This window comes from Miniopterus schreibersii (genome assembly GCF_964146895.1).
Source record: "Miniopterus schreibersii genome assembly, chromosome: 16".
NCBI classification, from domain to species: Eukaryota; Metazoa; Chordata; class Mammalia; order Chiroptera; family Miniopteridae; genus Miniopterus; species Miniopterus schreibersii.
In genome coordinates this window covers 10,336,612-10,348,844 of record NC_138116.1, presented here as the reverse complement: position 1 = coordinate 10,348,844, position 12,233 = coordinate 10,336,612, and positions in this window count along the sequence as shown.

Here is a 12,233-nt window from a genome sequence, read left to right as displayed (position 1 = left end):
AGCCCCACCCTTCAAAAGGCTACAGCTTTTCCCACTGCTAATCAGCAACGGCCACAACTTAGTCTCCTTAACGCAATTGCCAAATTGGAAGATATCAGAGCTCGAGGAGACCCTGGAGACTTCTGGTAGAGTGTAATCACCTGCGAGCGGCAGTTAGCATAGAGCCTTCACGTGTTTGGCATCCTTTAAAGGCCCTTTGGTTCCCAGGGCTTTTAGGGCAGAATGTGCGTGAAGATGGCTAATGGTGCAATATCGCCTCGCACCGCTAGAGGGCACAATTGCAGCGGCACGCTTTCCATAAGACGCCCAGGTGCGCGACTGAACAACGCGGCCCTGAGAATCTTCAGAAGTCACTTAGGCCGTCTCTGCGCCATCTCTATGCCTGCAGGCAAGTAGAGGTTTTAGTCACTGACTTTTTTCCCATGACAGAAGTTGGAGTCACCTCTTTCCTCAGCTAACATCACGCAGCGGGCACACGTTCTAGGCCAAGATCCTTGGATCCATTTAACGCGGCCGGTTGCTGTCTAACTTGTTCCACCTCGGGGCTCGGTTCCTTCTTAGCAATGTAGTTTCACATGTTAGAGTCTGGAAATTAATCTTCTTGACAGCTGAGGTCAAAACAGAGGTTGGGGAGTTCTGCTAACATCACACTGCTAGGCCTTCCTGTTCTTGGTGTTCTGAACATACATACAACCTATTTGTTCATTTTAACACGAAGAAAATTCCACCTCATTTGGACTTATGCCTTCTTGGCCTGCTCTCACATCCCCACGCCACAACTTTTATTCATGATTGCTGTTGGCTACTCCTCCCACCCCTTCCATGTGTTCAGGTAAGAACCCTGCAGAGCTCCCCTCCCTCACCCCACCAGCCTCTCTGAGCCCCTTCCCCACCCGTTTCCTTACTCAGTTGTTTGCAGCTCAGCTGTGAGCACCACCCATCCCTCTGGCGACAGGAGCAGAGGTTCTTCACCGCAAAGACCCTTGTGGGAACATTAGTGCTCTTTTTCCAAGGAGAGCATTTTCATCATATTTTCAAAGGGGTCAGAGACCAAACAAAGGTTAAGAACCGCTGTTTCAGAGCCTTTGTGGGATTCTGTTTATCTTTCCCCCGGGTGTTTTGACATTGCATCTGCTGTGGCCAGCCTTCCTTCCGGGCGGCCGCCAGCTCTAAGATAGCTCGCCGCCTCCTCTCAGGGCTCTTCATTGCCACCTCTCCCCAGCCATTCCTTGGGTCACACTTAGGTTTGGAGAGGACGTTCCACCTTTTCCTTTTATTTCTTCTGGGGGCCTGCTTTTAGCTGGATAAGGATTCCTACCAAGTTCCTCTGGATCCTGCCCCAGACTCTGCTGGATCCCCCTGGGGCGTTCCCCCCCCTCAACTTCCCCAGCTAGAGCCCACAGGCTCATCGAATCGCTGTGATCACTTCTGCGTCTCTGTTCCTTTATCAGGTTCCGGCGGCCTCTACTGGGCTTCCTCCCTCAGATGTGTGGGTTCCTTGTGGATGTGAATCTTCTTGAAGGTTAGCACTCACATGCCCACTGTCCTACCAGCTTAATTTTTCTTGTAATAGAGTCCAACGTCAAATGGAGGTACCTCCCATCTCACAAATTTTGGGTCAGACCCAAGAGAGTATGTGCACTTTCTAGAAATCTTAGTAGTTTTGCATTTACATAAATCTTCTATGGTGTTATTACGGACAGACATGTCCTTTTGTGCCCAAGGGCCCTGGTCAGTGTAGAAACAGGAAGTTCACAGTGTCCTCGCCTCAGTTTTCTTTATGGTGTATGAACTTTGATCTCGGCATCTGAGGAATGGAAACAGCTCATCTTGCAGTGCTGGTCTCAGGGCTCCCTCAACTTCCCGGCCCCCAGGCTTCAAAGGAGCTTCCAAAGAATGGTCGCCTTGGCCCTACCCTTTCTTCCATTCCATTTCCACCCACACTTCAGCTCTCCGCTCTGTGCTCTGCGTGTTAAGGAGAAGCCTGTGCTCTGCATGTTAAGGAGAAGCCAGAGGTCAAAGATCGGGCGTTCAAAAGCTTGGTTACCAGTTGGAATGTGGAGAGAGCTCTTGTGCATGGCAGTTCCACAATCATTTTCTTAATGCATTTTATTGCTGGCACTGCAAGTTTTTGGTTTGATTTAGAATTGAGTCTTTGCAATATTTGGCCAGGGTCTAATTTCTTATAATGGCAGCTGGCATTGTGCCAGGCCTTTGTGGGTTTTTTTTAAAGTTTTTTTTATCTCTATTGTTGAAAATATTACAGATGTCCCCTTTTTACCCTCATTGATCCCCCGCACCCCACATCCACCCCACCCCCAGGCCTTCCCCAGACCAGCATCTGTGTCCATGGGCTATGCTTATAAACAAATAAGTTCTTTGATTAATCTCTCCCTCCCCCTCCCCACCATCCCTTTGAGATCCCTCAGTCTGTTCCATGCTTCTATGTCTCTATTTTGTTCATCAGTTTATTTTGTTTATTATATTCCACATATAAGTGAGATCATGTGGTATTTGACTTCCTCTGACTGGCTTATTTCACTTAGCATAATACTTTCTAGTTCCCTCCATGCTGTCCCAAAGGATAAAGATCCTTCCTCTTCACAGCCGCATAGTATTCCATGGTGTGAATGTCCCACAGCTTTTTTATCCGCTCATCTGCTGATGGGCACTTGGGCTGCTTCCAGACCTTAGCTATTGTAACTTGCGCTGCTATGAACCTAGGGGTGCATAAGTTCTTTGCGACTGGTGTTTGGGATTCCTTAGGATATATTCCTAGAAGTGGGATCACTGGGTCAAATGGCAGGTCAATTTTTAATCTTTTGAGGAACCTCCATACTGCTTGCTGGGCCTTCGGCGTTTATAAAATCATACAGGATCTGGTCCTTGCCCTCTAGGAACATGGAGATGGATAGGTAAGCTAAGCCATGTACTGTGCACAGATACAAAATATCAAGCAGGCGGCAAAGGCTGCCAGATAGATACTAACAGAGAGGTGGGGGTATTTTAAAGGGAGAAGCAAGATTATTTCCAGTTAGGGCATCAGAGAAGGCTCTTAGGGCATCAGAGGAGGTGGCCCTGAAACCGTAGAGGGAGATTTCGACACATAGAGACAGCAGACAGTGGAATTAAGAGAGTATTCTCAGTCAGGAGGGGCCTATGCTCACGAGCTGTTGGGCAAGTTTCTCAACATCGCCAAGCCTCAATTCCCTGATCTGTGGAATCCGTAAAATAGTAGTCCTGACCCCCTCGCGTTATTACAGATGAGTTAATAGCCGTAAAACGGTGTCTGACATACAGTAAGGACTTGGTACATATTAGCTCTGGAGGGGAGGAGGGTATTCTAGGCAGAGAGAACAGCTCTAGAGGAAGAAGGAAAATGAAGCAACCATTACTCTTTTGGCAAACCCCCAAATAATAGAAATACCTGGGAAGCAAATGGAGAGAAGCAGCGCTCAGCGTTATGGGCACCAGGCCTTGACCGCCACCTTTACCGCGCGCTTCCCCTGCGCTAATGCTGTTCCACGCGCTTCCTGCCCATCGGCCGCTCCTCTTCCCAGCGACTCCCCCTGGGGCAGGGGCGATGATCTGCATTCTACAGATGAGGAAACTGAGGCAGAGAGAGGCTAAGTAGCTCTCCAGGGGCGCTCAGTGGGCCTGTGGAAGCTTCAGGAATCAGACCCGGGTCCCGTCCTCTCGCTGCCCAAGCCCCAGCTGCAGAGCCCGCGCCTTAGCTGCCTCCTCCGGCCCCTCAGCGCCCTGCTGTACAGCTTGTCACCTATGAATCACTTTCTCATTCCAGTTTCCTTGTGAGGTAAAGGAGTCGGGGATGCTCCAGAAGGCCCTTCCAGCTCGAGGAGTCTGATTTCTTTTTCTCCCCTCTCCTCCAACCTTGTCTTTATTCAGCTGTCGTGTGTGGTTCTGGCCCAGCCGCCTGACCGCAGGTGGGTGCTGGGGTCCCTTTGGTACAAACCTGCCAGCAGGTTAAAAGAAACTCAGCCCCGCCCGCTGTGGCTCTGTGGCTAGAGCCCTGGCCCATGCACCGAAGGCTCTCGGGGTTCATTCCCGGCCAACGGCACGGACCTGGGCTTCAGGTTCAGTCCCAGGCCCCAGTCAGGGCATGTGCAGGAGGCAACCGATCAATGTGTCTCTCTCACATCGATGTTTCTCTCTCTCCCCTCTCCACTCCCTCTAAAAAAATCAATGGAAAAAATATCCTCTGGTGAGGATTAACAATAAAATAAAAATAAAATAAAACCAGCATGTAACAAAATCAGAGCAGAAGTACCAAGGTGATTTGGAAAGGAAGGAACCAGTGCTGGGATGTGAGTCAGACATCCTTCCCCGGGAGCAGGAGTTTAAAAAGTGACCTCAAAGGAAATGGGGGATGCTGGTTTGGGCTCCAGGTGGGAAGGTGAAATGAGGGGCCCGTCTCCCTGGTAACCCTGTCCCTCTGGTTTTTTCTTTGTGGCACCTGGGGCAACTGGTTGAGATGAATCTTGTGGGTCTTTAGGGGAGGGGTGGAGCAGGAAGAGAGTTTTTGAGGGGAGGCAGGGGAGGCAGTGAGTCACTTGTGTGATGCGATTTGCAGCTTAGGTGGGCATTCTGCAACCTTGCTTTTTTTCCTGAGCTTTTGGACTTGTTGAGTCTTGCTACATAATCACTGTCATATTTTTTACTGTTTTCAAGCTTGATAAAAAATACAGTTAAAAATTGCCACAGATAAATAGGGCTGGGACTTATATCTTACCTATGTAGCTAATTTCATGTACCTTTGGCAATTCCATTGTGCGTATCTCCCATCTTTTAACACGCTACAAGTAGTTTTTAAGGGACTCTGAGAGTTTTGCCCCCTACCTCAAAGGTTACCCATGGTCACCTGCCACAGTGTCCCAAGTGCCCATTATTAATCACCTTTTGGGAGGGTAGGCATTGAAGGCTGCTGGGTATGGAGAATGCCAGGGTTTGGAACTGAAGACTACAGTTTACCAGTGAGTGACCTTGGGCAAGTGACTCTCCCTCTGTGTACCTCAGTGTCCTCATCTATAAAACAATACCCATTTTAAGGGAGTTGTGAAGATTTTACAAGGTAATATGTATGAAGCATTTAGCACAATGCCTGGCACAAAATAAGCTACGAAACACAATATGTTAGCTACAAAGTTGTCACCAGTCTGTCACCTTAGTTTAAATCTTACTCAGTAGGTTGTCCAGTAGAATTCTGAAGCAATAGGAAACAACTTCATTCTGTGACCCAGGCAAAGGAAAACTCTAGAGAAACAGGGCATTCATTAACTAGGGTGGTCCAGTCTGAAGGTTTATATCACATACAAAATCCTCAATTTAGGGGATGGGCCTGAGGGTCCCTTGGGAAGAGCCAAAGACGCAGTGGGTCAGGAAGATAGATGAATGGCGATGCGAGTAACTACCCAGGTGTGGTCACAGGTGTCTGAGGCCCTAAGGGAAGGAGAATGGAGCCAGAGGGGTGGAGAGGAGGGAGGGAAGGGGAGGGTCAGAGAGGTGGAGGTGCTCTCCTGCCAGGGGTCCTAGTCGGGGTGAAGGACATGTGGGCTCTCCCTCTCCTCCACCCTCCATCCTCATGGCCTCCAGGTCAGGGCCGAGGATTGCAGGCCTTACTGGGTTGGAAACATCCAGAGCCACGGGTAAGTGAGGCATGCTGCTGATTAGACTCTCGGTTCATAGTCATCCCACTCTTTGTCATTCTTTCAGGGAAAAGCTGAATCCCAGGGGCCCTTTGTTTGGTCCAGACCTTGGTCTAATGCCCAGGTTTTTCCGGTGTGGCTGTCATATCTCAGGAGTCAACTGGGCATGGCTGGTAACTTCTTATAATAGTCAAGACAGGAAGTGGTCAGGACCTGGGAATAGAACAGCCTCGTGGGTGAAAGGGTAGGAAAAGGCTTTTTCTGAGAAAAAGGGCCCCGGGTGACTTGTCCTTGGGCTCTGAAGGGATAAGTGACCTGATGCTTTTAGGTCTTGGCAAGAAAAGGGGTCCATGAATATGGGACAAGCTGAGACTTGTCCTAGCAGCACTAATTACGCCAAGGATCAGCATGGGTTGGTGCAGGGTCAGGGAACCTGACCCAGGAGCTGTCAGAGGACGGTCAGTTTGACCAGCAAGGACCCTGCCCGTAGCCTGTAACATCTTCCTGCCTCAATCTGGCCAACATTGCCCAAGGGGCCTAGTGATAGGCAGCAGTGGGAATTTTGACTTGTAGGCGGAATTTGGGTATAGACTAGAATCCAGCATAGATGAGTTGATCCGAAAGGGGCAATACAGCTCACGTTTACTGAATACTTACTACATGCTAGTCCCTGTGCTAAATGGCTTACATTAATTTTTTCCATTGACTCCTCATTTTACAGATGGGAAAACTGCAGTTAAGTAACTTGCCCAGGATCATAAAACTAGCAAATGGTGGAGCTAGGATTCAAATCCTGGCCACCTGACTATTGTGCAGACAACTCTTACATTGCTCTGTCTCTTAAGAAGGAGGGCCTGAGCCAAGCTGCAAGTTTAGATCACTAGGAGCAGGGCCCCAAAGACGGTCACTGGGAATTTAGGAAGATACCAGAACAGGAATTGAGGGCCAGAACCCAAGCAGCTGCTCTGTTATCAGAATGAGGCGTCATCTGGTTCAGGGTTTGGGTGGGGAAAGGGTCTGGTTTGATCTGAGAGGGGTATGAGCAGCCCTGTGATCCCCTCTGTGGGCTCAGAGCTTGAACCCAGGCTTGGCCAGGTGGTGCCTTGTATGCCGAGGGGGATGAAAGACCCATGGGCTCCCGTGTTGTCTTTTCAGCAGGGGAGGGCCTGGCTCTGTGAGGATGTACTCTGAGACAGAGCTGGATTGCCCAGGCCCATCTGGGCTCCGGCTCCGGGGGGCAGGGCCTGGTGTTCCTCACCGCTGCATCCTCGCTGCGCCCAGAAGCACCTGGCTTGCAGGAGGTGCCCACTGCGTGCTTGTGAATGAATGGTGGGTGCCAAGGCTGAGCTCATCGCTCCACCGCTACCTTAATAAAAATCTAGGAGTAGCTTCTAAGATAGCTCCCCAGAGCCCAGAAATCCCAAGATATGACATTTTTAGGCATCAGTGTAAATTCTGAAAAGCTCACTTTCCTTCAAGCCAGAGGAACAGCTGGGCCATCCCTCCCTCGATGGACGGAAGAGCTGCTGCCAGATGTGTAGGAGGAGAAGGCTGTGGGCCAATACGCCGCTCCATACTGAGTTTCCTTGACTAGAGGAATGGATCTGTACTGAGAGGTCTGCAATCTCGCCATAAATAATAATGCATATAATATATTCCTCTGTGCTTTTCAGATTCCAAAAGGCTTTCGCATCCATGATCTCACAGAACCTCATAGCCAAGTGTGAGTGTTAGGAAGGCATAGAGTGGGGTCGTGGGTGGGGAAAAGGGTAGGGAACAGATAGTTACTTTTCACCGATACAGAAAAGGAGCATAGAGAGGATTTGGGGACTTTTTCAAGACCATCTGACTGGTATGCAGTGGGGCCAGGACCTGAATCCAGAGACCTTCTGACCCTTAGTACACAGGGGAATGAAGCATGACCTTGAAGGCTAGAGGTCCAGAAAATGGCCACAAACCTGGTTCCTACCATGATAGTGGCGACAAGAGGAATTGAGTATGAGTGGGGCTTCCCCAAGGGGACAGACTCTTCATGAGAGGCCAGGGAAAGGATGCCCATTTTGGTGTCAGTCTGGCCAAGGTTGGGAAAGGGGCCAGATAATGTAACTTTTGCCTTTTACGTGGATCTTGGGGAAGATTTTTTACCTGTCATGCATTGGATATCCCTCCATGGTCCTATCAGCTGGGCAGTGTGGCACTTGGGCAAATAACAGAATGGACATTCATGTCCCCTAACATTTTTAGCTTGATTAGTATTTTATTAAAATTAACTATCAAAGGCTGCTAAGAAGGTCAAAACTAGAAAGCGATTCTTTTATTTACTAAGGGCCTACTAGGGACTATAAGATAATAAACTACAGCCCAAGTACTCAAGGATCTGGCCAGTAGTGGTGGAGCAGGTGGAGGCAGATAACAAAATAATCACAGAACCTCTGCTTCTGACTGACAAAGTGCCTGGTAGGGAACTGCTCTCCCACAGTAAACAACAAGGAATTCAGGCACAATATTTGAGGAGCTGCTTTTGACACTGAACACAGGCAAAGTGGAAGTGTAATCCTGAGGGAAGGGAAATACATGAGGTGAGCCCTACCTCTGCCCAGCCTTCTGCGGGGCAACCTTCTGGAATAGAGGGAGAAAGGTAGAGTCTGAGAAGTGCAAAATGGCTTAGCCAGTGTGGCTCAGTGGTTGAGCATCGACCCATGAACCAAGAGGTGTCCAGTTGGATTCCTGGTCAGGGCACATGCCCAGGTTACGGCTCGATCCCCAGTAGGGGGTGTGCAGGAGGCAGCTGGTCAATGACTCTCTCATCACTCCCTCACTCCCCCTTCCTTGCTCTCTCTGCAATCAATAAAAAAAGAAGTGCACCATGGTCTCACTGAGCTAAAGAGCATAGATTAGAGTTCAGGGCCACTGAGGAAGCTGTGAGTGGTGGGGAAGGCTCTCAGAGAGGAAGGAGCTGAGCAGAGAGGTGCCCCCAGAAGTCTGCATGAGTGTTCCCCAGGGATTTTAGATGAAGATGGGCTGCTCAGGCACATGGTGAGACTCTGTAAGGCTTAGCAGGGAGCTGGGAGAGAGCTAGACCAGAACCCTGGAGGCTGCACATGGCTCACAGTTATCGGTGTTTCAGCCCAGGCAAAGTGAAGAGATCTCACTGAACAACTCAGGGTACTTATGGTACAGAAAGTTCACATTTTAGGAGTAAGGAGTGTGTTCTACAATAAAAAACACCACACCCTAAAACTAAGAATAAAATAAAAAATGAGCAGCCCTGAAGGAGTGAAACCAACCTGACTAGATGAAAATAACCTGCCAGTAATTTAATTGCCTAATAGACCAGAACTCAAATACTCTTCAAGGGTAGACAACCATAAGCTCTAAAATGAATAATCCACAATGTTTAGTATACAATCTAATAGCGCTATACATGTGAGCAGACGGGAAATTGGAGGCCATGGTTTCAAAAAAGAGAGAGAGACAGGCCCTGCAATGAGCGGGAACGCGCAGACTGGAACTTTATAGCAGCTGCTGTGCGCGTGTTTAAGGGCTTGAAGGGACATGTAAACATAATGCTTGAAGGTCTGAAGAATCTCAGCAGAGAAACTGGGCCTATAAAATAGAATGGAGGGGAATTCTAGAATTTAGAAGTGCAATGTCCAAAATATTACCGGAATAGATTGAACAGCATATTAGAGACTGTGGAAGAAAGGATTTGGACATTTAAAGAGATTAATAGACTATTTAATATGCAGAACGAAGCAATGATTTTTTTTAAAAAACAGCTAAGCCATAGTGGCCTGTGGGATAATATCTAAATATTTATAACTATATGAATATTTATAGTAAATATTTAGATATCTAAAAATATGTATAATTATAGTTTCAGAAGGTAAGGAGAGAGCTAGTGGGCAGAAAAATATATTTGAAGAAATAATGGCTAAAAAGTTCTTATATGTGGTGAAAAATAAACCACTTATACATCCAAGAGCCTCATGCACTCCAAGCAGGATAAATACAAAGAAAACAGTACCTATGGACATTACAGTCAAGCTGCTGGAAAACCAAAGGCAAAGAGAAAACTTAAAAGCACAGACAAACCTGGGACAACATGAACAACAAAATAATCATAGTAATGGATTATAACTCAGAGAATAAAGTAAATATCCATGTATTTATACTGATATAAATAAATAACTGAATTTTAAAAATCAGAGAGAAGAGACAGCTCTTCCATGTTGTGGAATACTAATTAATAGCTGTAGAAGGAAAAAGGGAAATAGGAAATTATTAGTATAATACTGATTCTAGGTAGAGTATGTATGTTAAGTTTAGGATGCATATTGTAATCCCTAGACAGACACACACACACACACACACACACACGAACCACAAAGCAGAGGTGTAGCTATGAAGCCAGTGAAAGAAAAAAAGAATTATCCCAGAAGGCAGAAAACAAGAAACAGTGTAACCAAAAAGATGGACTAACAGATGGTAGACTTAAATGCAAGCATCAATTATGATACTAAATGTAAATGGATATGTAAATGGCCCAGCCCCTTTCCTTCCCTGGGCTGGGAATTTGGCAGGGACTCACTTGCATGGTCATTGAGGTTGGGAACAGGGTTGCAGACTTTCTAGTGGGTTCGCCGGGGCTTGGGCTAGGCTGGGGACTTGGACAGCATGTTTGCTGGGCCACTGCCCACCCCAAGTGGTTGGTGCCAGCAGAGCTAGGTTGAGGAGACACCTGAGTGGCTGGTAGACTTAATTATACACACACACACACACACACACATATGCACACACACGCACGCGCACACACACAGCAAATAAGTAAATACTTAGGCAAGAGATGTAGCCAGGCTGTGTGACTTGGATTTTGCTCCAGGGGCAATGACAATGCTGTTGAAACAGCTTCTGGCCTAGGGGGTCTTTTTGACCTAGGGGTGGTATATGGATCTGGAGCCTCAAGTCCCAGGTCAAGAAGCCCAGGTATGCTTTGTGGGCTGGCTCCTCCCCTGCTCTCTTGCAAATTGCTAGTGACACTTCTGCTAATGTGTATCGCCATTATGTGTATCCTAGTGTTTGGGAGGTCTAAGAAGGTAGTGTCCACCTCTGTGGGGGGGGGAAGGCTAGAGAGGGGGGCACATCAGATGAAATTACATGAAAGAGATGATATCTGAGAGGTTTTGAAGGATAAATGGAATTTTCCAGGTGGAAAAAGGAAGTTAGATTAGTCAGATAGAAAGGCATGGAATGTTTGGGAAAGGTATCTTCTTGGGCTAGGGTGGGAGATGAGGCAGAGAGTTGAGTCAGGGCCAGTTTTCAGGCATCTTGTGTCTCAAGAGAGGGCTTAGGGAAGCCCAGGGGCAGCCTGAAGGTCCTCAGGGGAGCCCAGGAGCTGGAGAGATTTCCAGATCCTCTCTGAGGCCTTAAGCCTTGTTTTAGAGCTACCCATTCCACAGGCTGCACCAGCCCCAGGCACTCCCTGGTGCCCTCCTGCCTCACAGTGCTACTGGCATTTTGCCCCTTTGAGCATTGTGAGGTTTCTAGTCTGGGGAAGACCCAGAGACCATGAGGAAGGATTTGTGTGTGTGTGTGGGGGAGGGACTTTGAGGAAAATATGATAAAGCTCCAAAGCCTGTGAGTTTGAGTTTGGAGAGAGTACACAACCATCCCTCTTTATCCATGGTTTAGCTTCTCATAGTTTCAGTTACCCGCCGTCAAGTGTAGTCTGATATTAATTATTAAATGGGAAATTCCAAAAATAATTTGTAAGTTTTAAATTGGGAGCAGTTTTGAGTAGGTCCCACCCCTCTGTCCTGCCAGGAATGTGAATCATCGCTTTGTCCAGGCTGTGTTTCTCTGTAACCCTACTCTTGGTTATCAGATAGATGGTGACAGAATCACAGTGCTTGTGTTCAAGTAACCCTTATTTTCCTTCGTAATAGTCCCAAAGTGCAAGAGTAGTGAGGCTGCCAGTGGCCTGGCTCAGGGTTCTATTCCCCATCTGGGCACATGCCTGGGGTTGCGGGCTCCATCCCCAACAGGGAGCATGCAGGAGGCAACCGATCAACAACTCTCATCATTGATGTTTCTGTCTCTCTTTCCCTCTCTCTTCCTCTCTCTGAAATCAATAAAAAACATATTTTTTTAAAAAAGTGATGATGCTGGCAATTTTGATGTGTCAAGAGAAGCTGTAAAGTGCTCCCTTTCATTGAAAAGGTATATATATATATATAAGAAAAAACAGCTTGGTACTATCTGCAGTTATAGGCATCGGATTGGGGTCTTGGACCGAAGCCCGGGTGTGTAAGTGTGTGTGTATGTTTGTGGGGAACTACTGGACTGTGACCTGAAATGTTTATCAGATACTTCTATGTGTGAGCAAGTACTTGCAGAGAGAGGCCTTTATGGACATCTCTGCTTATACGAGCTTGAGATGTGGTTTTGCCCTTGAGACTTACAGTCTGCCTGAAAACCAAACTAACCCAAGAAAAAAAAATAGTGACTAACAAAGGACTAAACCAGTGCCGGACAGAGCAGGCAGTCAACAGATTTTTGCCAATTAAATGA